We start from the raw sequence: 23672 nt of genomic DNA, 5'->3' as shown, positions 1-23672 counted from the left end.
TCTCACACAGATACATCCAAAGAACGGACACCCAAAAAGATTTCTGACAACCAGTTGCACTGTATGAGCCTAGACCTGACCGCAAGTGACAGAGATACTCAGGTCCCGGGCAGCTGACTCATAAAGTATATCACATCAAGAAATCCTAGGAAGATGGCTTGAGAAAGAGAGGCCAGGCAGCCACCTATCCTGTACCCTGCTTTCCCAGAAGCCCTCTTCAAGCAACTACTCTGGGCCAAGGTTTCACCCAGCAGAAAGAAGACCACTTGGAAGACAACCATGGCACTCCATGGTTCTCAAAGAAGCCCAGGGCATCTGTGCCAGGTTCCCAGCAGGGGGGAAAGTGCTTCGAATTCACACCTTCTGGGCTCCAGGTTAGAGCATGCCAGTAAAGAAGTTACCTACTGGTCTGATGACCAAAGGAATGTGGCCTTGATGGCACTAGAGCAAGTCCCCCGGAATGGTCCTCTGCCTACTTAAATACCATTTGCCGTAGTTTCCTTTTCCATGGAAGAAAAACATGCCTAAGTTCATGTCAGGACATTCCTGATTTATCCAAGAGCCCAGGATCAAATAAACAAAAGGCTCTGAGCTCTGCCAGGGAGCCTCCTGCTTCAGGACAGAGAACCAGGGGGAAGCAGGGCTCAGCGCAGAGTTGGCCCATCACCCGCTGAAAGTGGTGAGTGACGTGGCTGCTCACTGCCATGGCGATGGAGATGTCACGGGTGAGTGGAAGTGAGAAAGAAGAGGCAAATAAGTCACGAGAGACGGAGCAAGTTCAGGTCAGAGGAGGGCCATGCACAGCCACAGAAATTACAGGTAGGGACCAACTGTGGTCAGTCACTGAGCTCGAGTAAATGCAAAGAAAGGTCCCCATCTCAAGGGCTCAGCCGGAACCAACTCTGACTTGCAAAGCATTACGACAGCACTATATTTGGGAAGGTTCTGTTTGATTTCACTTTTCATCTACGTCTTTCCCCCTTCTTCCCGCACCCCCGACACTGTTCTTACAGTTTTACTAGGATTGAAACAGTCATTTTAGGTGCTTCTGCCTAATTCCAGCTCTTTCTTCTATTAGCCCGATTCTGCGTGGCGCACCAAGAACAAGTAAACCCAAATGGGATGACCAGGAAGCAGAAACGAATTTGGTTCCAGAAACAGAGGAGGATGTTTACTTAGCAAGCACGCTCGAGCCTACCAGGAAGCTATTTTACAGGGTGCTGCGTGCGGTGTTTGACTTCGGGGGTAAAGATAACTTCTGAGCGAGGGGAAGGGGCTGCCTCCTCTGTCCACACTCCGGGGCTTGCACAGGCCGGGCAAGGGCAGACTTGAAAAGGCAGGGCTTCCACTCCACCAGCAGGTCACTGGCTCTCTTTGGCTTCCCTGCAACTACAGGCCTCAGAAACTAGACCTACTCTCCAAACATCGCGAGCTCTCCGTGGCCTTTGATGGATCTGGGTCAAAACTTTGCAATGCCAAAGACGAAGAACTTTCTTTCTTTAAAGGGAATGAGCTGAACTTTTACCCAGCACTTGTCTGAGGTTTGGAATGCAAGCACCCTTAGTTGCCACAGGCTCTGGTTCAGCATCAGCCAGGAAAGCAGGCTCAGTGGGGCCTCTATGTCCCCTCATTTCCTCATTAGGACCCAATCTACAGGTACGGGATCTTTAATCAGAAGAGAAACTATCTCTCTCTCGAGAGGGGAGCTGTGCAGGGCACTGATCCCAAACTCCACACAAGTATCTAGGGCTAGAGTGGGTGTCCTGGATAGATTGGGCAGCGATCTGGTCTCAGGAGGAGCTGACAGGCCCAGGCCCCCCGTGATGTGGTGTTTCTGTTCACTGCCTGGGAGGGGCAGACAAGGAGCGCTCAGGAAATCATTTATTAAGCTCCTACTAGGTGCTGAGCCACATGCAGCATGATGTATATAAGACACGGGCCATCTTCTCAAGACATACCTGTTCTAGCTGAAGACCCTGTAAGCATTCCCAAATTTGCATTTTTGATATTTCTGCTCTTTAAAAGCTGGAATTCATTTTCCCATTGAAATATACTAAAAATATTGTTTGGATTCCCAGGGTAGCCCACAAAAGTTGCAAACTCAAATGCCTATGCGCTGGCAGGCAGGTAATAAAGACGAAGCCGCTGGGGGGAGGTTCATCCTCTCCTCACAGGCAGCTCCTTCCCAGCCCTGCCTGCTGGGGGCCAGCTGGGGACAGAGACCCCAGGAGCCCAGATCATCGTTTTTCAGAAGGCAGAAATACAGATTTATTATATTAAGCTCTTGATTTTTAACTTTGTCCAAAAATTTAAAAGCCAAAACATACATGCACACCTTCCAGTTTGTTTAATCTGTGGAAATGGGTCCAAAATGTGATACATTTGCAATGAAAAAATAAGAGCGGGCACTGCCAAAGTGAGGATTTAGATAAAATAAAGAAACGAAGAATATAATGGAACAGAAAACTCAGCCTCGCAGAGGCTGCTACTGCAGGAAAGAATGACAAAGAGGCAAACGAGGGGACCCTGGACCTTCGGCTCAGTGCTTGTCAACCAGCTCTATGAAGGCTGCAGGTAGAGGGTGCCTCAGGATCATTTAAAAATATACATAATACCATTAAAGCGCTAGTGTTTGTGCCCAGCCTGACCCAGCACAAGGAGAAAAGAGTCTCCCGGGTGAGGTGCTACTCTGGACATCCTCAAAGGGTCTGTTCAGGGCTTTGTGGATAAAATCAGAAGGGATTATCATAATCCAGCTGCCCATCCACGGCACTGGGCCCTCCACAAACAACACCAGGACTCAGGCGTGGTATAGCCTCTACTTGACCCCATCTTTGGAGGTCCCACAACTGGAACATAACTGAAGTGAGCTGCCCCTCTAGGTCATATCTACCTGCCTTCAGGTCTTTGTTCTGCCTCTGGGGTCCACAGCACAGGCCTACTCCCCCAAAGGCTTTCAAATATTTTAGGATAACTTTTACAACCACATGTTTTTAGGTTAAACAAGGAGGTAAAAAAAAAAAAAGGGAAATGAAAAAGGAGGGGGAATGCCGGGGAGAAATATTCTTAAAATAGCTGATCAAAAATTAACAAGCCCAAGGAAAAGAGGAAGAGACATATATATTATGTATTCATAAGAAAGAAGCACCTGGGGCCATATAAATAGCTGAGTGAAGTAAGACCTGTGAAAAGAAGGGCCAGGGGTCCACACACACAGCAAGAGAGCAGGAACCACAGGACTAGACAGTTCCCAAGGCCAGCCACCAGGCTGTGCCAATGATCCAGGGCCCACTGCTTAAAGCCTGGATTTGGGAGAAGAAAACTGCATACAACCCACAATTTACAAGTATAGGGCATTCTTTTGACTATTTGGGGGGAGTTCTTTTTCTCATGGATTTTATGAATTTTTAATATATATTCTGGATACAAATCTTGCATCTTCTCCACTCTATTTCTTTTCTCTCTTTTACTGATGTCTTTTGATGATCGGAAGGTCCTCATTTTAATGTCAACCAACTTATCAATCTCTCCCTTTCTAGTTAGTGCTTTTGGTGTCTTCTTTTAAAAAAATATGTATGGCCACTCAAGGTGATGAGAGTATTCTATGTTATCTTATAGATGAAGTTTTATTTTGTCTTAACTTGAGCATTTAGATTGATGATCTCCTGGGGATTTTTTGTGTGTGTGATGTGAGGTAGTGATCAAGATTCATTTATTTCCTTGTAGACATCCACTATCCCAGTAGCACTATTAGAATGACTGTCCGTTCCCTACTGCTCAGCAGTGGCCCCTCTGTCATAAATCAGGTGTCCAGATGTGTATGGATCTGTTTCTAGACTCCCTATTCTATTCCTTCAGTCAGAAATAAGATAGACAAATAGATCTATTATGGAGCACTAATCTTCAATCGGGTGATGTACCATGAGGATTTATCTACAAGTAAATTTTAAGAAAATATAAACCGAAGAGCCAGTTTTGCAAAATGAGTTCAATGTGGACAGAAATAGTCTGAGAGGAGGGTTCCAGCCAGGGCCTCTCAGAAAGAATAGAATGAGCTGAAATAAACAAAGAAAAAGCAACTCAAGCTAAGGAGTGGGTAGGATGAAAAGGGGCAGAGGTGAAAATGAGTCTTGTTTTTTGTAGATAGTTAACACAGTAATAGACTCATACTGCATCCGATTCCTGACTACATGCTGTTTAGCGGTGTGACCTTGGACAAGTTAACTCAGCCTTTCTGAGCCTCAGTTTCCTAATCTGCAGATGGGGTATATCTTCCTCATTGAGCTGTGCAGATCAAATAGGTTAACTGATGTATGACACCTAGCACAGAGCCTAGCACTGTAAGTATTCAAAAAATGCTGGTGCTGCCCTCATCAGAGTTAGGTGATACCAGGGAGACCCGGCGGACTACTGGAGCAATCTTGCTGTTCAACAAACGTTGAGTACATGCTACTGCACAAAGATAATATGTGGTGATTAAGAACTTAGACTCTAAAATGAGACAGGTCTGAATCTAAATTCTAGTTAGGCCTCTTTACTAGCTATACAGACTTGAATAACTTATTTAATCTAAGTCTCTAGTTTCAGCTTCCTCCACACTTTCTAGAAGTTTTCTTGGTGAGGATGTTACGAGGTACAGAAGCATTTGTCACAATTCTCAAGACAAAGTAAATGCTAAACAGGCCAGCTATCACCGTGATGATGACAATGATGGCCAATGATGACTTTGTGCTTGGTACCAGACCAGGCACTGGAAGAAAAGGCCTACTAACCCCTGGAAAAACCTACAGTACCTGGCATTCTCGGTCTTCCATCCAAGCAGTAACCAGGCCCAACCACGCCTAGCTTCTTATTGTCAAGATTAAGCAGACAAGACCACGTGTGTTCAGGTAATAGGCCCAAGACAAAGAGGGAACTTGGAGAAAGATTAGAGAAAAGTAAAAGCCAAATTGCTGGGTCAGGTAAACACTTGGTAAGAGAGAAGAAACAAAAACACAAAATCTATAAATATGTATAATCACATAAAGTCTGAAAATGTACTAGATCAAGGGGGTCAGAAATGTTCCTTGCAGACGAAAAGTCTGATGGTATTCATGGGGAGGTCCCTGAAGAACAGTGCTGTCAATAGCTTCAATCAACACTAATGACCATGAAATGGTCGGCCTTAGAGACCGCAGCTCGTCAGTCTCCTGGAACAGCTACCCGCGAGCCACTGAGTTTTTCCCATGAAGTCCCCAACCCAAGGGACCACGGCACTTACAACCAGGTTGCTGAGCTGAAGTGAAACAAGGCCCAGCAGTGACAACAAACACTCCAAGGACACAATACAGCGCTACGTGCCAAGTGAAAATCCGAGAGACAAGGGCTGGGGACAGCCTGTGCTGGAGGGTAGGTCCTGAGAGAGGTGAGATGCAGATGCAGACACGAAATGCCACCTCAGGCAGGGAGCTGGAGCCAGGCAGCAGACAGTAAGTGGCCTGGCAGACACTGGCCCTGGGCACACAGGACTCCCATGACTGCAAGGGGAAGAAAAAAGCTGAAGGCTGGGTTAAGTCCTAAATTCCCAGCACCCACAGAGACTCCACATGGAATATGCCCAAGGGCCGTACAGAGATGGTACAGTGATGGGGCATGTTTGCTTGGGGGTAAGGTCAGGCCTGGGATGAGATGCTGGAAAACAAATGCGTTTTCTTGGGCAGACTGAGTCAGCCAGCCACTAAGGCCAAAGACCCAGGCTCCAAAGTCCTGCCCAAGCTAGCTCCCATCAGCTCCTGGGAAAGAGAAAGAAGCCAAACTGTCTATCTTGTCCCAAGCCACTGGTCATTAAATCCAAGCTCCTGTCCCGATGGAAGTTAGCCTCGAGCAAAACCCAGGCTGCAAGAGGACTGGCACCTGCTCTTCTGACGATGGGCGGAGGCTGAGCGTACACGGTCACTCCGCTGGCCAAAGCCCCTGGACCAGTGGCTTCTAGTGCTGCCCACAGTGCAGGGGGACAAAGTCTTCTTGGAACTCGGGGAGTAAGCCAACGTGCCTCTTGGCTGGCTGCTCTTGAAATCCTGGCCTTGTCAGCAGGTGGAAATAACTTCCAGAGAGATGAGTGTGGCTGGGCCATGTGAGTCGGACTGAAGAGAGCTCTACGCCATCCCTGCACAGTGAAAGCTTTGGTCTGTGCCCAAGGCTAGACACGGCCAGGAGGGGGGAAATGAGGGGTCCCGCTATTCACCCGCAGGCACAGGCTGGAACCCTCATATGTTAGGCTGGCTGCTTTTGTGGGTTCTTGTTCTTGGTCAAGGGGTGAAACTCTGGGCAGGAGGAGCTGTCTCTAGGGCACAGAGAACTTGGGCAACTGATGACTCATGGGCTGCACTGACCTCTGCATGAACACATGAGCTTACACCATGTGACTCAAAAATGGAGTTTCTTTCCTGCTCCGGAACAAATGATTGCTTTGCTTAGCTGAGTCAGATCTAGACAGCAAGAGTCTCCAAACCAAGTAGGACAGGGGGTTCCCCAAACAACTCTGACTTGAACTTTAATTTCCATACTGTCCTCTCCCCCATGCAGGAGCATGCCCATGCCCATGCCCATACCCACAGCTGAAAAGGGAAGACACGAGACACCGGGGCCCCCCAGGCACACCAGGGAGCAAGTCTGGGCTTCCAGCAAGGGCCAGCCTTGTCGGGAACTGGAGCAGGGACAAGGCCTCCAGGGATGAGACTTTCATCTGCCAGGTGGGAGAGGGGCTGGGAGCAGTCTAAAACATCATATTTAATGTCCTATTTTTAGGCAATATTTGCGATGCATTTTATATTGTTTTCATAATATGAAGCCTTAATGGAAGGGTCCACAAAATCCTTGACGACATGAATACATCCTGTGCCTACAGAAAGCTGGAGAGTGGAGAAGGGTCACTGACCAGATTCCTGGGGGTGAAAGGGATGATTGATTTATAGAGGGAAGATGTCGGAAAAACACCCTTGAAGGTTTGGCTCTCTGAAGCCCTCTGGGACCGGCGGGCAGCAGTGATTCTCAAGTTAGGGCCTGGCATAGGCCTCTGGGATCGATGTTCTTTCCCGAAAACCAGAGCAGCAGTAACAGATCTGCCTTAAAAAACAGAACATTTCCCCCCAATGCCATGTAGTTTGGGGTGAGAGGAGCACCTCACCACTCACCAATACCCTCCCTCTGAAAACTGCAAAATCTTCAGGGGTCAAGGTGAGTACCAAGAAAGCAGGTGAGTCCTACAAGAATGGACATTTATTTACTTCCAAAAAATGTGTTTAAGGACTACCGTGTGTCAGTACTCTTCCTGGAACTCTGCCCTGGGCCAGCAGGGGCTTTCCCCATCACCAAAGGCTGGTGACCTGGGAACCCACTAGGAGGACAGGTGGCTCCTTAATCCCAGCCTGGGCCCCCAAACAAGGCAGCTCAAGTCCTGCCACCTGTTCAGGTGATGGCATCTAGACAGCACTCTGTGCCCTTCTGGAGAGGCAGAGCTGGGGGTGGGGGCACCTGCAAACTGTGCATGCTGCCAGCCAGAAAGCTTCTGGAAAGGTGACATGGAAAACACACCACGGGTGCTTCTGAGAGCCCCAAGTCCCCAGAGGATTGGAGGACACAGGGTAGGAGGAGCTGAGATGCTGAGATAAGCCCGGGAGTCCCCAGCCACTTCCCCAGAGAGGTTTTTCATAACAGCCAACAGAGTGCCCTTGCTGGCAGAGCCCCTCCCACTGACCTTGAGGCCAGGCAGAAGCACCCACAGTGAAGTCACCCAAGAGCAGGAACCACCCCAAACCCAACAGAGCCACCCAACCCCCTCCAAATGGGACAGGACCAGGGGGAGCCGTTAGGGTCCCTGTAGAGGTCAGTTGGCCTCATCTTTCCCCAACACAATATTGGCCTTGGGTTCAAGGCCAAGGTGTGGGACCCTGAGTGGGTCATTTCGTCTCTCAGCCTAAATGTTCTCATCTATAAAGTAGGATGAATAAGCCATTTGTACCCTTGTGTGGCTGTAAGGATTAAATGAGTTCACACAAGTAAAGCACTTGGTAGTACTGCCTGGCACGCAAGTGTTCAGTAAGTGGTAGTTATTACTACTGTTTTTATTATTAGCGTCCTTGTGTGGTGGCCTCTCAGCCTGCCTATAAGCGCTATGGCCCCCCAGAAGGAGCTCCGTACTTCACAGGGTCACCCGTCCCCCCTCCCTCACATCCTCCTCGGCTCAAATGGTGGGAAAATCACTGAATTCCAGGCATCAACACTGGCCTCCTGGTCACGTTACCCACCGCCCCAGGGCTGCCCTCCGGAGTGCCACAGAGGAAGACTGACACCCACATCACGTGCCAGTTCTTTAAATACACAAAACTGTGCCCATCGAACCCCCTCCACTGAAATTCTCCCGTCTCTGGGGTAAATACTCCCATGCTGTTAAACAGTCTTCACAAGCCCGCAGTCCTACTCTGAACATGTTCTAGAGTTCGATATTTCCCCTCCGAACTGGGGCAAGAACTGGAACGACCCTCCACGAGTGGCCTGAGCCGGCCAAGGGGCAGCAGGCTCTGACCTCCAGCAGCACCCTCCCCTCCCCTGGGAATCTCAGTCCCTCTCGCTAGTCGGCCAGCACAGCTGCCCCGCCTCTCCATTCCCACCCTAACCCCCCCACACCCTGTTTAAAACTCGCTAGGTGTCTTCATCGGGACTCTCTCAGTCACGATCTTAGGAGTAAGTCAGTAAACCTTTGCTGATCATTTCTTTATGAAAAGCACTAAGCCAGGTGCTTTCATATATATTACCTCCACACCTCTGCTCAGTTTCCCTCAGCTGGGACCCAAACCCTGTCCTCTGACCCCAGAGCTCATCTGCTCCTTTCCCGAGTGCTCACCGGGGGGGGGGGGGGGGGGGTCCTTTCCACCTGGCTGATCTCCGACAAGGAGAAGGCCCCTTGCCACTGCTGACTCTAGATGAGAATCTGAGGCCCGTGGTCTCTACTAGACGAAGTAATATATTCTACCTTTACTCTTCATTCCTTCCCAGGTCGGATCGATGACAGTCTTGCAGGCCACACATCTGCCACAATGCAACACGTGTAACCCCATGTTGTGATTTAGGGATTGATAATAGACTGTCATGTCTTGTCGCGTGTGCTCATCTTATGCCTCCAACTGAAGTCTGAACTTCATGAAGACAGGACCCAGGCAAGCTTTAGAATTCTCCTTCATTCTTGCCACGCCATGCTCCCAGCAGCACTCAATCAATACTTGTCGACTGGCTGACTGGGCCTCGCTGTCCACACGATCACCCCAAGTCCCCAACAGAGGCAAACTGGAAATGGGCTCACTCGGTCCCTTCCCTGTGTGCACTGGGCCTCTGAGGTTTCTGCTACTCTTGCCTTCCTTTGATCTAGACTTGTCAAGCATGAATTTACTCCTCTCATTCCAGCTCTGGAAAGGGTTCCCAAGCAAATACCAAAGGGACACCTGATCTGTGCTTTCACAAACACCAGTGATCACCTCACCCTCTGGCTGGAGGATGCTAAAGGTTGCTTGCTCTGGCATGAAACTAGCGCAATGTCAGCTCTGAACCTTGGGGATTGGTTATGCGGATTCCTTTTCCATGTGGCCCCACGTGAGGCTGAGAACGGAGAAGACAGAAATCAGCTGTCCTCAACTCACAGGTGGGAAGGCACTGTCAAACTCACTCTCGCCCAGAGAATCAGAGACAGACACTCTAACAGCTCCTCGTGGCTACTAGATCTGGGCTAAGGAAAGCGTGGGATGCCTTCCTCACCTGATGCAGTAGCAGACGAAGGGGAGAAGGGAGCAAAGGAGTGCGCTCCATAGCCCTCAGGAGGCAGGTGGAAAGGCAGAGCCTTGCCCGCCCTCAGGTGCCTCCTGGGATGGACTGGAATTCTTGCTGTTATTATGAACATGCACCAACCAAGGAAAAGCCTTGTGCTCAGTTCCAGGCATTTCACAGATACGGATGGGCTCCCGACAGAAGCTCAAGGGCCTGTGACACCCGAGAAGCGGTGACCACACAGAGAAGGCCGGAAAGTCCTTGGGAGGCTGTTCTAGGTACTGGCTCTAGTTAATCAACAAGCTCCTAGCAAGTATCTCCGATTCTCCTAAATGCTTCCCACACCTAGGGCAACGCAGGCACACGGCGTTTGTTGATACTGCTACTGAATCCAGGACAGGAGGCGAAAGAGGGTCAAAATTAAATATAAGATATGGTTCATAACCAAAGCAGTTCCGAAAATAGCTTCCAGGGCTAACATGATTTGGGAACAGTTATAAAACAGCCTAACTGCAAGGAAGCTCTGTGTGAACCTGCACTGTGTCTCTCAGCCCTTTATGCCACCATGATCCATTCTCAGCAATCGGCTGCTGGCTGAGTGGACAGGTGAACACAGGAATGGAGAAACTGTGCCACTTCTTTGGGGCCTACTTCTAAATATCCGAAACATCAATGTTTACCTCTCATTTTCAGAATCATAAAATTCCCAGATACTGCCTGATACTACCTACCATGAGGACATACCCAGACCTACTATGTCACCTTTGTGCAGGAAAGAGATCGATGCCACCCTGCAAGCTGCTCCCACTCCTGGCACCCCTGGCTCCTTTTACTTTCTCACGCACAGAACCAAGTAACAAGTTAAAAAGTGGCAGGAACTCTTGGTGAGTAAATTTTTCTCCTTGGCTAAGATGTGGAAGCCAAGCTACACCATGGAATGCATCCCTACTCCTGCTGATCTGCAAACTGCTCAGGTCCAAGCTGGACTCTGGCCAGTTGACCTCTAGGACCCAGCCATCTCCTTGGGGCCTGGCCCTCGCTGACCCCCATCTTTGGGAGATGAGAAATAGTAGAAACAGAGCCTTCGTTTGGCATAAAGCCCTAACAGGGGTCTGTCTGTCTTCCTCCCAACGTTGCCCTGTGGCCTCAGCCTCTAGTCCCATCAGACATGGATGTTCCCTTTGTCTCTCTTCTGAGACAGCCTTCAGATGTAGCCAAGCCCCCAAACTGGAATGCCCCTTGCCTTTTGTCTTGGCCCCCTGCATGGAACACAGCTTGCACCTCTTCATGATGGTGCTATGAAGCCTGGGCTAGCTCCACCTCCACTCCACAGGTCAGGAGCTGAGCAGCTTGTGAAACAATACATAGCCAGTAACTAGACTCTTAACCACTGGGAGAGGCAGCCTACCAACATCTTCCCCTTAGCAGACTTTCCCCCAGCTCCTGTCCCCATTTCACCCTTGACAACCCCTGGTATATAGGTGAGACTAACCACGTTTCCTCTAAATTTAAAAAAAAAAAAAAAAAAAGGCAATCACACATGTGCCTTTGTTGTAAACAAGTGGTTTTTAAATAAATTTTTACTATTGATTCATTTAAATGAGGTGTAATGTATGTGTGACTCTTCATAGTGTACAAAGTCGCTTTATGACAAATTTGCCTATTTTCTCCTTCCTCGAAGTCTTGTGAAATATGCCCAATGATTCCTATGTTACAGATGAGCAAATGGGAGAAGTGAGGGGAGCTGGCCAAGGTTGCCCAGCCAATACGCAGCAGAGCAACAAACTAACCCCAGGACTTGCAAATGCTAAATCCTGTGCTCTGGGTGGGCCCCCACCACCTCCTAACAGTCGGGGCCTGGGACTCAGAACACGCACATGTACTGGCTGTGAGACCTGGGCAAGTTCATTGACCTCACCTTATCTCAGTTTCTTCATCCATAAAACAATGCTAATAACACTGTGACATGTGGTGACCATGAGGATGAAACGAGATAATGTATGCAAAGCACTAAGCACCCTGTCAACGCGTAGTAAACACTCATTAAATGGCAGGTATTTTTATTACACTCCACTGCCAGGCAGGAACCACAGTGTCTCCTGGACTCTCTATCTGCCTCTATGTAGTGGAGACCAGAGGGAGCAACTTCCCTTCTCCAACTTCCACGGCTTTATCCCAAACAGCCACAGCCCAGACACACAGGCCGCAGACAGAGGAGGAGCCCGGTGTCACAGGCAGGGACGACCTGCCTCTCCTGCCAGGGAGGCTGGGGCCGGGCTCCCAGCCACGGTGACTCTGAAGCAGCATCCCTGCCCTGACGGACGTGCTCAGGGACCCACAGGGAGGCAGCGAGGGCTCCGGGCTGCAGGCGTGACCACCGACAAAATGGCCGGGCGGGCCTGTGCCAGGAGCCTGCCACAGGCTGCCACAGGCTGCCTTCCGGGCGGCAGCCTTTCCTCCGCAGGCCGCCTTCACCTCCCTCCCCCGGGGCTCCTGGCCTCTGCTCCAGGGCTTGGGAACATGCCTGTCCTTGGTGAGAAAAGCAAATAAAAGCCCATGGCCTACTTCCAGCAACCTCGCTGTTTCTCACTTTAAGATTAAAATAATAACACGCAGACATAGAGACTGGAGAGCGAGGGGGGGGGAAATTAAGTGGCATCGAAGCTACTGTGGCGCAAGGACTCACGCAGCACGGGCTGCCGGTAACCTGGCAACCTGAGGAAGGTGTGTCGGGTAAGTAGGATGCAGACGGACGAGCGCGGGGGCTGGAGCAGTGGGGACTGGACGGCCGGTCCCGAGGGCGCGCAGGCTGCTGGCTCCTCCCGTGCTGAGGGGGGAGGCGAGAGCAGAGAGCACACTGCCTGCCCACACAGCTAGTGACTCCCAGCCGCGTGTCCCCAGCGCCACCTAACTGGTCACTCTGCTAGCTCCAGGCTCTCTCTTCTCCAGTCCAGTCTAGATTCCTGTGCAGGTATCTTCACGGAAATCCTGGACAATCATGTCCTTCCTCTGCCCAGAAACCTCCCATGGCGACCCAATGCCTCGCTGAGGCCTTCTCCTAGCTTCAAGGCCCCCCAGCACCTGGTCCCCATCTATCCCTCCAACCTCACTTTCCTCTCATCTCCATTACTGCCCCCTCTGATCCTGTCTAACTGCCCCTTCCATACATGTCCCTCCTATATGCCTCCACATATGGAGCGTCTTCCCTTCTCCTTGGTCCAAACCCTGAGGTCACCATTCTCTTAATACGTATTTGTCGAATGCCTACCATGTACCAGGCACTGAGCTAGGCACTGAGACCACAGGAATACATAAGACATCTCCTGCCCACAGTGAGCTCCTGGTCGTAGGGCCAATCAAACAAGCTCATCAACAGGACACTGCTGTGGCAGGTAATCTAGGCTCAACAGAGACCGAGCACTTACTATGAGCCAGACACTATTTTAACCCTTTACGGGCACATTTAATCCTTTCAAAAACCCTATGAGATAAGTGCACTTATTACAGCCAGTCCCATTTTATAGATGAGGAAACTGAGGTATGGCAAAGGTCAAGTAAAACGTACTCAAAATCACCCTAAGTGAGGGACAAACTTACATGGACATTGGGCATCCCTGGCAGAGGCTGGTGTGGGCTTTGAGGCACAGCAGGCAGTGAGAAGTGGCCACAGTCATGGGTAGAGCCAAATGCAGGGATGTCCACAGCACAGCACCCTCCTCTACTTCCCAAAGAGATACCCTAGAAGCGTATACTTCCCACATGGAAAAGAGACGGGTGGAGGGGGCAGGTACAACATCACCCAGGGCTGTCCTCCCTCATTCTAGGAAGAAAGAAATCAGGAAGGGGCTGCGTGTGTGAATAACAGCCAACTGTCATAGCACGAGGCGATGGACAACCCACATCCACTCAGCATCTACATTTACCCCAGGCCACTTGGTGGCAGAACTTCACCCCAGATCACTGGGGGATCAGTGACTCCAGTGCCGTGCCTCTGGCACAAGCTGGAGAGGGGGTTCTCCGGGGTGTGTCAAATGGCCTCTTCTTTCTGTTCCTGCATGGCTGTGAGTTCCTGCATGGCCAGGAGACTCCACGTGCCCCTGCCAGCCAGGCTGCCTCTGTGCCTGTGCCAAGCAAGCCTCCACCACACCCTGGGAGGGCTGGATCAGGAAGCTGGCACGACTCTGTTCACAGGTGGGCACAGGGCATTGGGGCTTCGGCCTGAACTGGGCCTCTCCACCTGGTGCTGTTCCTCCTGCCCACAGGGGCTGTGTTGGGGGGGGCATGCAGCCTCAGGGCGAGGCACAACAGTATGAATGGGGTGGGGTGGGGGTGGGGACGCGATGCCCCTTCAGTCCAACCCAGGTGGCCTTTCTTCCTCCTTTACTCTCACAGTAGAAATGCCACCCAGGGAGTTCCAGGCACCATGCAAGTCACCAGGGCAGCTTTCATCTTGCTGCAGGCCCACCCAGGTGGCGGTTCTGCCTCTCACTGTCCCTCCTCCTCCAGCAATCCTCTAGTTTCTTCCTGAAACTGGCTGGAATGTAAGCTCCATGAGGACAGGGACTTCTGTCTGCTGTGTAAACAGCTGAATCCCCAGGGCCTAGAATAGTGCCAGGAAAACAGCAGGCACTCAGTAAATACTTACAGAAGGCATGCGTTATCATCTCCACCTTATAGACAGGAGAATATGGGCATTTCCCAAAGCTATACAACTGGTGCATGGCACAATTAAGGTTCATATCCAGCTCTTCCCAGGTACAAAACACACCATATCATGCAATCACCTGACACCAGTATTTACTGAGTACCTGAGATGGGCAAGATGCTTGTGAGGACACAGATGATCCTCACAATGAAAACTTTACTGGGGGCCTATTATGTACCAAGTGCTGGGGGACACAAAGATGTGGCCTTTTTAAAAAACAAAAGCTGCATACATACATATGTACACACGTGTAAATGCATATGGAAATATGTGCTATTCAAATATATTTAAATGTCATGCATATATGCAAATATCTTATACACATAAATTATTTTAAGCCACCATGAGACAGTATGGGAAGGCCCAATGATTGAAACAGTTAACAGATGCAACAGAAACCTGGAGGGGCAAGATTCACTGGAGGCAAAGAGGCTCCTCGAATGAGACAGAGGCTGAGGGGGCTCTAAAGAGACCAAAACCTTCGATAAACAAGGAAGGAGCTAAGGCAACTCAGGGGGCAGCAGTGATGTGCAGAAAAGCACGAAAGCAGAACTGTGCAGGCTCAGGGAACAATTTGCAGAGAAGTCTGACTGGCCTATGGTTTTCCTTCCTAGTTTATTTTTTGAAAATGTATACCTCTACTTTTAACTGTTTCATATTCTGCACCTATCAGTATTTTATTTGGAAAAAAAAATGTTTCATGATAGTAAAAATATATATATATATATATTTGAAAACCACTGCTCAAGTTCAACCTCATTGTCCTACGGATGGGAAACTGGAATTGCCCCTGGTCTCAGGGCTGGCTCGTGACAGAACTGGGGAGACAGCCCGGGGCTCTGGGCTGCCCGTGAGCTGTCCAGGACGCTATCAAATCTTGCAAAGTGTAATGCAGGGGAGCAGAGGAGGTGGGCCTTAGTAGAGACTGGGTGCCACGCTGGCCAGGCCTTCGTGTCCTGGTATGTAAAACCAGGGCTCTCAGTGTCTACGACTAGGACGTGACCTGGGGCACTGGGGCCTCCGCAGCATTGGTCTGCCCTCCCGCTGGAGAAGCTGCAGAGATCTTTCTGCTGGAAGTCATGAGTTGTTTGTTGGTTTTCTTCCTGCTTGGCTTGTTTTGACATGAGGAAGAGGCTAATCCTCCTGGCAAGCTTGGGTAATACAGAAGGGCAGCAGTCCCCTCCCTGAAGCAGCAGAGGCAGCCAGCTCCAGCAGGGAGAAACCGGATCTAGGAAGCTGACTGGTCAGCAGCTGACCTCTCTGCTGGCCGCTGGTGGCTCCTACACATCCCACTGGGCCTGCCTTTCCTGAGGAATTCGGGCTCTGGAGGCACATGGATTCAACTGCAACTTCCACCTGTCACTAGCTGCGTGATCTCAGGAAAGATACTATACCTCTCTGTGACTCGGTTTCCTCATCTGTCAAACAAAACAATCCCACTGAGTTACTGTGCAGCTTACCTGAGTTAATACATAGAAAATAGACCACAGTGAACACTCGATGAGCTTGGCTATCACTATTATATTTTTGTTTATACATAAGGCTCCCTGAAACCTGGTCTCTCAGGTGCCAGGCCAGACCAAGCTGGACGCTAAGGTAACTGCTGTGGGGCTGGAGCAAACACTGGCACAAGCCTGTAGAGATCCACAGCCTCCTTCAGCATCTCAGAGAGCTGGAGGCAGGCTGGTGATGCCACCTGCTTCGTGCTGCCAGGACAGCCCTGGTACTCAGGAACAGGTAAGGCCCCTCCTGCCTCACGCTCTCCGCCACGGCTCCTGCCCTGGGGGGCGGCATCTGACTGGTTCCTTGTACAGAGGATTCATGTTCCACATGCTTGGCTCCTTCGTTGACATCCTGTGGGAATGCTCCAGGCATTTTCCTTGATAAATAATTCCAGACATTTATTCCTTGAGATCAATCCAGTTCCAGGATTTGTGGGAGTGAGCTGGTTATTATCTTTCAAAGCCATTGCTGAATATTTCCTTGCAATCTGGGGTCTACCTGGTGGGTGTACACAAGAATTTACCCTACTGCTTTTTCAGAAGGGGCTATGTGTGAGAGTATACACTTTTGCCTGCCCCAGGGAAGTGTGTTGGCAGCTTGGTGTTGGTGTAGAAGCTGCCAAGAGTGAGATGGTGGCAGCCGTGATGTCCACGTTCTCAGTCTTCTGCATCTAGCACCTGGCAGGGCTCTCAGCGGGAGCTCAGAGGATGCCAGTTACACTGAATGAAGGCTCTGATTCTCTAGAATCATAACTCAGAAACAGCCAGTCATCTTAGAGCTAGGTGTGTCTGACACGGGCAACCAGGTCTTTACAACTACCAGTGCGTGTGATAAATATTCTCCTATGCTTACAGGACAATGGGTTGTCCTGAGGGTTTTTTAGTGTCCAGTAATTATAAATATGTCTACTGGTCCCACTGGGCATGGCTGAGCGGTTGAGCGTCGACCTAGGATCCAGGAGATCGTGATTCGAGTCCCAGTCAGGGCACATGCCCGGGTTGCGGGCCTGATCCCCAATCGGGGGTGTGCAGGAGGCAGCCAATTAATGACGACTCTCTCATCATTGATGTTTCTCTCTCTTTCTCCCTCTCCCTTCCTCTCTCTGAAATCAATAAAGATATATTTTAAAAATAAATAAATAAATAAATATGACTACTGAGTTATGTTAAATGTTGTTTAGATGTAGATTACTCAAGTGTCCCAATCGCCATCTCTTAACCAACTTTAGAGAGGAAATAACAGAAGTGCCAACCATACTTCCCACTGCCCCTACCTCTCCTCTGTCTCAGTGATCTGGTCTCTTTATTGGCCCCAGGCATACCGCCTTCTCCCACCAAGGCCATTTTCTCCCTCTTTCCACTAGCTGAGGTGCCCTTCTCTCTCCTCTTTATTAGCACAGAGCCCAATCATATTTCAAGGCCACACTCAAGTTCAAGACCACCCTAAAGCCTCAGGATGATCTGTGCTTCACAGTCCTGCTGCTTCACTTGTTGCTACCTGGTACCTCCCCTAGTACCTAGCATTTCATAGCCGGCTGTTTCAGCATGTTTCCCCTGATCCCATGTTCTGGCCTGTATTTCCACCACTACTCTATAGAAATGTCTTTTCAAGGTCAACAATGACATCAGGCACAGTCAAGTTCAAGCCTTGGCTCCATCACTATTCGCCAATCCCAGTGTTCCTTCCTCAGGCCTCATCCTTATTGACTCGGATATTGCCCAGCACCCTCTTCTTAAATCCCGTCCTGTTTTTAAGTCCCGGGTACTACCCTGAGACCACCTTTCCTACATCCTTCATGACTGCTCCCACCTGTGCTGAGCCTAGGCCCCTGCTCCTATCACTCGGTCCCTTATGTCCTGGACTACCTTGACACCTCTGACTTCACCCCTCACCTTCAGTCCTCGGTCATCTTGGAACACCTGTTGGACAGCCCACTTGGGTATCCCACTGTCACTTCGTGCTTAACATAACTAAAATACATTCAACAATTATTTGTTGGGAACCTACAAAGCCAAGGTCTGTTCTAATCATTGGTCAGCAAACCATACAAAAGTTCTCACACCATGTGTCCATTGATGGATGTATAGATAAGTAAAATGGGGTACAGCCATGTAATGGAGCATTACTCACCCTTTATATGGAAGGGAATTCTGACATATCCCACAACATTGATAAACCTGAATACGTGCTAAGTGAAATAAGCCAGTCAGAAAAAGGCAAATACAACATGATTGCACCTTTATGAGGTACCCAGAGTAGTCAAATTCATACAGACAGAAAGTAGAATGGTGGTTACCAGGGGCTGGGGGGAGGAGGAATGGGGAATTATTGTTTAATGGGTATAGAGCCTGTTTTGCAAGATAAAAAGACTTCTGGAGATAGACGGTGGTGATGGTTGCCCAACAATAGGAATGTACTTAATACCACTGACCTATTCACTTAACAATGGTTAAGATAATAAATTCTATGCTACGTGCATTTAACCACAATAAGAAAGTCCTTGGCTTCTGCCTTTTTCTGTATTATTGCTTCAGTTACAATGAAAGAGACACTGTTCTCATGGAATTCACATTCTGGAGGCAGGGCTGTGCTTGTCATCCCAGCAGTTCCTTCCCAAATGCCCATCACTTGCAGTGCCACTCTCCTCCCTTGTCCTGTGGACTCTGATCCCTCTTCTCCCCCCCCCCCCCCAAGTCCTCTCCATCATTCCTCTTCAAGGCTTTCACCTCAGTGCTTCCTCCTTCCCATTATCACAATACCCACCACCTCTTAATTTTTTTATAGAAAAACGTGAGGATGTGGGAGGAAACTCAGAGGAGTGCCTGGTTCCAATGCTGACTTCACTACTGGCTCTGAATAACCTCACCTATGACCTTTAATTCCCTCGCCCGTTGTATGAAGAGTTTGACAGGACACTCATGGAGGCTCCTTCTGGCTCTAGCACAGGGTAAGTCTCTGGTTTGCCCCACCCAGCACCGCCCGCGGCTGGCGTGCTCCTCGCAGGTACGCAGCAGTCTGAGAAGAAAAGCCTCTTTCAGGCGGGGAATCGGCCAGGACAACAGCTCCCTCCAAGTGCTCCTTGGCTCTCTTTCCTGCCAGCCTGAACTTTTACTGCTTGCTACCTTGTGACTTTGGATTACCTGACCTTGGATTCTGCCAGCCCTGCACTGCTGCTGGGACCTCTTCTGACCTGACTGCCCATAACTGGAACAGCCTCGTCTGCTGACAGTGGACCCTGCTCTGCCACCACCAACTGGGCTGCCTGGTGGTTGTACAGCAAGGATGCTGCTGGCTGCACTCTGGCTTCTCCCTGGGCCATCACCATGGCCCCTACTGACGTGCTGGTCCTGGCCCTGGTCCCTGCAGTGTCCTCTAGAGTTCACCCCTGCTGCAAGCTGGGTTTGTAATCTGTCTGTGATTGAGTCACTCACTCCACAAATGTCCACTATGATGTCTATTCCACAACAGGCACTGTCTAGGCAAGAGATTCATCAGGATGGAACACAACCGCTTCTCATATCAAAGACCCACTGCCAGGACAAGCTACCCTACTCAACCACGACTTCATCCAAGTCAAACGCTTTCACTCAACAGGTATTTATTGAGCACTTGTTGTGTTCCAGGCACTATTCCAGGGACTCTAATAAAATACCAATTCTAGGAGGTGTAACTTTCTATGTAGCATGATGGTTACAGAGCCTGAGCTCTGTGGCAAGAATCTCAGTTACTCAACCTTCAGTAATTACAAAACTTCTCTAAGCCCTGGTTTCCTCACTTGAAAATGGGGATAACAACAGTAACTATATGGTAAGATTGTCTGAGGAATAAACCGGACAGTCCGTGTAAAATGCTTAGAACAGTGTATGGCACAGAGCAAGCACTCATATAGTAATAATCTTTATTTTTATGTGGCCTAAACATGCCAAGAACTTCAAGAGTCCCCGCCCTACCCCACCTCACACAAGCAACATCCCAATAGTGCCTCTGCAGATGAGTACTGACAGAAGGAAGCCCCCGCCTGGCCGGGCGTGGCTCAGCAGTTAAGCATTGACTTAGGATCCAGGCAATCAGGGTTCGATTCCCGGTCAGGGCACATGCCTGGGTTGCGGGTTGCAGCCGATCAATGACTCTCTCATCATTGATGTTTCTATCTCTCTCTCCCTCTCCTTTCCCTCTCTGAAATCAATAAAGATATATTAAAAAAAAAAAAAAAAAAAAAAGGAAGCCCCAATGTCAACATCGCTAATAAAAATAAAGATACCTGCGCAAAGTACTACGTACAATCCTAATGCTTTCATGTGGGTTAACCTGGGGGATATCATTCAAGATATGGATACCAAAAGCTTTTGAGACGTTAAAACATTTGTAATACTTATGTTCAACAATATATAAGGAACCTCCTCCAAACCAATAAAAAAAAGACAAGCAACCGGACAAAAAAATGAGCAAAAGACCTGAATCGGCACTTCACAAAAGAGTCATTCGCCCAAATAGCCGATACCATGAAAATGCAAGTTCAGAACACAGGACAGCACTATGTCATACCCACCGGAATGAGAATAATGAAAAGGTAAGATAATAACAAATATGGGCAAGGACACAGAGCAACCATAACTTTTCTACTTTGCTAGTCGGAGTATAATTGGTACAACTGCTCTTGGCACAATCTATTAAAATGGTGACCCAGCAGTTCCTCTCCCACTTACATACCCAACAACAACAAAATAGTTTATATATATTTACATATATATACATGTATATATATGCACGCATATATATAATGTGCACATACATATTTATACATAGGTACAAATATGTAAAAATGTGTATGTACACATATTCATTCACTAAAATATATAGTCAAACATATTCATAGTAGCACTGTTTGAAACAGCCAAAATCCGTACACAGCTCAAACATCCATCAACCATGTAACAGATAATAAATTGTGGTCTATTACTAAAATGGCATACCACACAGCCACAAGAATGGGAAACTACAAGGACATGCATCGTGGATGAATGTCACGAAATAATGAGTGAAAGAAGTCAGGCACAAAAGAGAACACGCTGGGTGATCCATATTATAGAAAGTTGACAGACTTTTATCCAAACGGTTTGTTGCCCCAACACCAATAGATTTTAGTGTTTCCATGCCTCCATGAAATCTAGAAGATACATACCTATTTCTATATTCCTGATCACCTTCCTAGTGCCTTTCCATACATGGCAGAGATATGACTGCGTTAAAACTTTTAAACCATATGCAATAAACACATTTTCAACACTCCAAATTAATTTATCAAGCTTTATGTTCTCTGAAGCTGAGTTTGAAAATGTTTTTGGGTTTTATAGATGCATGTTGCAATATGGAGTAATTTTGAGAAACATCATATTTTAATGAGGAAAAGAAAATGGTGGGGCTAGTAGTAAAGGGAGTAAAAAACAAGAAGTTGGAGGAGAGAAAACAGCTCCAAACCGGCAACCCAGGGCCTACGTTTCCAGTAGCTGCCAGAGCACTGAACTGACTCTGGTCCTAGAAGCCAGGAAGTCCAAGCAGAAGCCAGGGACTCAAAGACAAAGTCAGGATCTGGAAGCAAGATGGTAGCTAAGTTAAGGAGGCTCAGAGATCAAGGCAAAAGAACTCAGAATATTTGTAGATAACTGTAAGCTACCAAGAGGTTAGGAGAGGCGTGATCTGACTTCCTGACCCAGTGCAGGAAATAGTGGCTGGGTGTGGGCAGCCTTGGGTACATAAGGAAGTGACTTCAGCCGATCATGGAGTAAGAGGATGTGACCCTGGGTGTGCTCAGACCTGCAGATGGGATGAGCAAGCTGGTTTTCTCTCTATTGAGTGTGGCTTTCTAAATATACACACATTCATCTGTACAATACAATCCATTCAAATGTTTACCATCACTGAACGAGACTTCGAATTTTAGTTTTGACTGCCCTAGTAGCCAGCTAAGAGAGCAGTAACCTAGAACCCGGCTCCTGAGGCCAACAACCATCATCTTAGTTCTTTACACGAGAATAAAGGAAGCAGTGAACCTGAATTCCCAGAACATCAGGATTTGCCAATATAATCCACCCCCACCCCATGATTTCCACCAGTAAAGGGAGACAGAAAACTCAAAATTAAAATAAAATTTGAAAAACAGGAAACCCCATCACTTGTGTTTATCCTTTGAATCATCAAAAAATATACTGGTGTCACTCTAACACATGGAAATTGAGTGACTGTGTCAGGGGCAAGGGGTGAGGGTGTCAAATGCCTTGGGGAGAGTACCTGTACATCTCCCCAGTCACCTGGCCTTACCTTGGCTTCTACCCAGCAAGCTCCTCTGCCGCCAAGACCACCATCTCTTCTCTCCCACATCGCGCAGTTCTGCTCACGCCTTCACTGTGACATCACAGCTGAAGAGTCCAGGTAGTTAGGTCACAAAGGAAGAACCTTGCAGCTTGTCCTGAAATGTAAAAAGCCAGTGTATTCTAGAATCCACACACAGCTACTCTCCTCACCATCTGGAGGAAGCTGAGACGCGCACTTTGGAAGACTTCTCATTGCCCTGTTCTGGCCTTAAAGCAGCCTCGCCAACTGCAGAGGATGGTGTTGGCAGGTGACGTGCTGGGCTGCTGAGGTATTTGGCAAAGGGTTGGAAGTTTTGTCTGGGAAGCAACATCATGTTCTCCAGGGCAATGAGTATGTGTTTCCTACATTTCAGAGAACTTAGCAAGTGGAACTTCGTTCTGCAAGACAGAGCAAACACCTCAGCGACAGGGAGAATGAAGGACAGCTACAGGCTAGACTCCATTTCCACGTTTGCCTGGAATGATCTTCCTGCTGCTCTTAAAGTTCCCCTCAAATGTATCGGCATCTAAATATGCCAATCTCATAGCATATTTAGGTGCTCCAGGGACACAACCACACCAAGCCACGTGCATGACCAAACTAGGATTCTATGGGAAAGTGTACCATATGAGGTTAGGAAAAAAATCCCTAAACACAATTTTATAAGACGCTGTAAATGCTGAGGATAGAGGAAGCAGGGGGGAAGAAGGGATAAAGCAGTCATTTCCAACAGAAGCAGGGTTCTGGGTGAAATGACCTCTCAGGGCCCCCCCTGTACCAGGGTTTCTCAACATCAGCATTTTGAACTGGATAATTCTTTGTTGTGGGGAGGGCTGCCCTGTGCATTGTATGATCTTCAGCAGTATCCCTGGCCTCTATCCACTAGACGTCAATAACAATCCTCCTGTTCCTCCATGTGACAACCAAAAACCTCCCCTGGGGGCAAAACTGCCCCTAGTTGAGAACCACTAACAAAACCACTAACCATACTAACAAAATCATGTGTCACACAGGCAAGACCCCAGCCCTGGCCAAAGTGGAGTCATCCACTGTGGAGCTGGCTGAGAAAGTGCAGCCTGGTCATTGTGTCCTCGGGCATTAAAGCAACAGAGTTCCCCAAGCAAACCATCATCATCAGATCTGAGAAGTGGGGGGAGAAGGTCCAGGAGGGGAAGATGTTCTGTCTCCAATTCCACAAAACTCACCTCCTCCCAGACATGGTCCACATCAGAAGACCGCTGACCAGTGAAACCCCCAACTATCAAAAGTCAGTCTCACAGCCCCACCACAGCCACTCCACATCTTAATTCATGCCCAG

This window comes from Miniopterus schreibersii, assembly GCF_964146895.1.
Source record: "Miniopterus schreibersii genome assembly, chromosome: 19".
Taxonomy (NCBI): domain Eukaryota; kingdom Metazoa; phylum Chordata; class Mammalia; order Chiroptera; family Miniopteridae; genus Miniopterus; species Miniopterus schreibersii.
This window is presented reverse-complemented; position numbering follows the sequence as displayed.